The sequence below is a fragment of the Felis catus genome, chromosome A1 (genome assembly GCF_018350175.1).
Source record: "Felis catus isolate Fca126 chromosome A1, F.catus_Fca126_mat1.0, whole genome shotgun sequence".
Classification (NCBI taxonomy): domain Eukaryota; kingdom Metazoa; phylum Chordata; class Mammalia; order Carnivora; family Felidae; genus Felis; species Felis catus.
The window spans coordinates 228,603,376-228,608,171 of NC_058368.1; positions in this window are offsets into that span (position 1 = coordinate 228,603,376).

The window sequence follows — 4,796 nt, forward strand, 5'->3', positions numbered from 1 at the left end:
ATGTATAGTCATTATAGACTCAGGTTAGACAAATATGCAGGAAAGAAATGTAAGTTTTTGCATGATTTTTAATATATTTTGATTAGGGGTTTGGGCCAAAATTATTTTTACCTTTCCCCCAACCTGAGACCCACACACTCAGATGTTTTTGCTTCTCTATGGACTAGAGATGTGGGATGAAATCAAGTTGTAGTACATTCTAGCTCGACTATATGACTGAGTACGTTTATCTTTGGATGAACCATGAAATAGTTTTTAAATTCCAGATCAATGTACAAAACTGATCCATGTTTTAGCTCCCCCCACCTCCCACTTTTTTTCGTGGAAAGTGGATTCATCCTGAAGTCAATCAGACTTTAAACTGAATCCCAGGTGCAATATTTACTACCTATATAATCTTGAGCAATGTGCTTTAATCTTACTGAGTCTCATTTTCTCTAGTAATAAACAAAGTTGGAAGAAGCATAACTTAGAGGATAGTGTAATTATTTTATGAGGTAAAGTATGTGAGAGTATCTAGTGTAATATCTGTATGCAGTAAATACTTAATGGTCACTTCCTTTTCTCCTTTGCTTTCTTGCATCTAAATCATGTGTGAGAGGTGGCAGTGGTGATTAAGAGAGAAGCCCATGAGTTAGTCATCATTTCCATTTTGTTGGTTAATAGAGATTTAAAGAGAAGGCAAAATGCCGAGAAAAAAGGACTAGAAGAGTCATAGATTGGTGATCTTATTCTGCCTCTACTATTAAAAATTTGGCTATTGTATATCTGGAATATCCCTATTTGTATAATGACAGTGCATGAATTAACATTCATAAAGTTATTACAAATATCTTTTGTCTTTCACATAGTTATTTGCAAATAAAGAATATTTAACTTGACCTGAGTTTTTCACTTTTTAAGAAAGAATCACCAGTTATTAATTGGCTTAATAATGGCACCTTTGTTGGAATTCAAACAGATATTTGGAAAATAATAAGTTAGTGGATACATTTTTTGTTTTATAATTATTTGTTCATTCTACTTGTTTATCGCATGGAAGAGTTGATGTCTGGTAAGATTGTTTACTGACATCCTCTCCTAAGGAACTCCCCTTTGTCACCGACTATTCCACTTCATTGTGTCTTGCTAATGTTCCTACACTTGGGGTTCCCTTACTCACCTTGGCCACAGTACCTTTCAAACTTTTGGTTCTGAAGGAAGAAGGATAAAAATTTCTATCATTCAGTTCCCTGTTTCCTGCCATTAATGTTGATTAAAAGTCCCTAGGGCTAATGATTAATAGAGGTAGAGTGGCAAATGTTAAAGACGCATAGGGGTAAAAACATTTCAATTGGAGCGCCAAATGATAAAGGTGTAGCCTGGTAGATTTAATATTGAACATCAGTGAATTTTCCCTTTTGCCTTTTCTGACCTGCTCTAATGGGAGCCATTCTTTCATTTTATCACTTATTTCCTGGTATCGGGGAGATGTCTTCATGTTCTGTGTTGCTCAGTATTTTGGAGGCAGGAAATTCTGGATAAATAGCAAAGTTAATGCGGACTTCGGGTGAGTAGATTTGCTGAAACATGAAAGAGAAGAACCTGTTCCCTGAATGCTTCATTTAAGAATGTCATGCACTTCTGTAACTGAGTAGCTACACCCTTGCCCTCTCAAGTCTCTCAGATTGATAGCCTTTCCTAACGCGAACTTGTTATGATTGAAACTAAATAGTTGACATAATATGCAGATATTAACACTTACTCAGAATTATTAACTGCTCCTATGAAGACTAAAATTATATACTCAGTAAATACAGAAACATTAAATTATAATAGCTTTGTAACTAATATTTTCCTTCAGTTCCCTGTGTGAAATAATAATATGTAAAGTAAGTACAATTTATTTGCTCCCAGAGAAGCATTGTAAGGACCTTTTGAAGCCAGGAGTCCCATCTGCACTTCATAGATATGCAGTAATTTATTCCAGGGTTGTGTTCATGAAAATAAATGCAAATATCTTTTTCACCATGCATTTTTAACCTTGAAACAAAAGAAATAGAATACCGGTTCATCATGAGCCATAGGATTTGCTAGTTTGAGCAATGTATATTCTGTCACCTAATGAGATTGCCTTTCAAATACTGTGATGACACTTTGAAAAATAGAAATAAAGAGAAAAAGGTTGGGCCCAGAGAGCTGAGCAGAGCATGAGGGATTCCTGCAGGACTAATGGGAGAGTGTAATTCGGCCCATCTTCCTTTCCAAGCAGCTTGATGGCTGAAGCCAAGGCTAATTAGGATCAATGATATCATCTTCAGAACAGTCCAAAGTGCTCCAAATAAAACAAACAATAGTCAGAGAGAAGATTCCAAAGGGATAAATTCTATGTTAGTCCGGATGAGGTCTCAAAGATACCAAATCTTTGCCAGGGCATTTGGCTTTGTTTTTGAATTCTGTGCATGATAACCTGGCTCTTTCCATCTGCCTGGACCCTCCACAGTGCACCTTCGCACTGTAGGGGTTGAACATTCACTTAAAGGAGCCTAATATGTAGCGAAATAAAAATTATTCTAAAACCCAAGAGTTACATATCTGTTTGCCTTGAGTTAAGTTACTCAAGTAACTCGAAGCTACTGTTAGTAGTTCAAAGAGTAAGACGTGCCATAGGATGTTATAAACCCTGTGGTGATCTGGGCAGTGTAATTCTATTACTTGCAAGATAAAGAAATAAAAGAGTTTACTCAGCCAGTTTTGTGGAGCCCCCAACCAATCCAATTATCCAGCCAGTATTAAAAGTCACAGGATATAAAGGGTGTCCGATTCTGCAGTAGGTAGTCTGAAATCCCACCAACAGCATTTAGAAGGACAAAATTAATTGAAAAGAGAAAAATCGACGAAGAAAAAGAAACAACAATGAGAAAGCGGCTTTCTTATCTTGCATCAAAAAACAAAAATCAAACAAACAAAAAAAAAACCCCTAAATGTTCTCCAGGGTTTTTCCTGGAGGGAAAGGGAGTTCCCCCTGCCCTCCCAGCAACACCTGTCAAAACCAAGATGGCATTTACCCAGTTAGGAAGAATGGTTAGTCCAAATTATTCCTATCCTGTCTGCTGCCACCTAGTGGTCTGTAAATACATAAATCATTTCTTTAGTTCAAACCTTTCATTCTGCTGAACTACCTACATGGTCCCTCATTAAATGCTTACATTTTGAGACACCAGTGCAAATAAACAGTTTTGATGCGGTAAGAATAATTGGGGTAAGAAAAAAGGGCAGGTGTTTCCCATGGAAAAAGGGGCGGGGTGGTTGCAAAAAATAAAGACTGTTGGTGTTGTAAGTAACAGCTTGCCTATTCTGCACTTCTGAGCAGTGGGGCTTCTGACCACACCATTGTTCTCTCTAGATAAGCGCTTCTCAGTGTGAATGTGAGGCTGGAAGTGGTCTGCTGAAAAGATAAATATAAGCTTTAAGATAAGAGTTTAGAAAAAAAATTTTTTTTACTTGAAGTTTTATTTTAATTCCAGTTATTTGAGATACAGTGTTATATTAGTTTCAGGTGTACAATGTAGTAATTTAACAATTTCATACATCACCCTGTGTCCATCACGACAAGTGCACTCCTTAACCCTCATCATCAATTTAACCCAGACCCCCCGTGCCTCTCCCCTCTGGTAACCCTCAAATTGCAACAACATAAATGGAGCTAAAGCATATTATGCTAAGTGAAGTAAGACAGAAAAAGGCAAATAACGTATGATTTCACTTATATGTGGAATTTAAGAAACAAAACCAGCAAAGGGAAAAATAAGAGGAAGTCAAAGCAAGAAAGAGATTCTTAATTATAGAAACTTTTATAGCAATTTGATATTACTAAGACATTTAACATATGATCCGAGGACTTGTTCCTTTTTTTTAATATATGAAATTTATTGTCAAATTAGTTTCCATACAACACCCAGTGCTCATCCCTCTTCAATGCCCATCACCCACCCACCCCTCCCTCCCACCCCCCATCAACCCTCAGTTTGTTCTCAGTTTTTTTAAAAATTTTTTTAACATTTTATTTATTTTTGAGACAGAGAGAGACAGAGCATGAACAGGGGAGGGGTAGAGAGAGATGGAGACACAGAATCAGAAGCAGGCTCCAGGCTCTGAGCCATCAGCCCAGAGCCCGACGCGGGGCTCGAACTCCCGGACCGCAAGATCGTGACCTGAGCCGAAGTCGGACGCTCAACCGACTGAGCCACCCAGGCGCCCCTGTTCTCAGTTTTTAAGAGGCTCTTATGCTTTGGCTCTCTCCCACTCTAACCTCTTTTTTTTTTTTTTTCCTTCCCCTCCCCCATGGGTTTCTGTTAAGTTTCTCAGGATCCACATAAGAGTGAAAACATATGGTATCTGTCTTTCTCTGTATGGCTTATTTCACTTAGCATCACACTCTCCAGTTCCATCCACGTTGCTACAAAGGGCCACATTTCATTTTTTCTCATTGCCACGTAATATTCCATTGTGTATATAAACCACAATTTCTTTATCCATTCATCAGTTGATGGACATTTAGGCTCTTTCCATAATCTGGCTATTGTTGAGAGTGCTGCTATGAACATTGGGGTACAAGTGCCCCTATGCATCAGTACTCCTGTATCCCTTGGGTAAATTCCTAGCTGGGTCATAGGGTAGGTCTATTTTTAATTTTTTGAGGAACCTCCACACTGTTTTCCAGAGCGGCTGTACCAGTTTGCATTCCCACCAACAGTGCAAGAGGGTTCCCGTTTCTCCACATCCTCTCCAGCATCTAGAGTCTCCTGATTTATTCA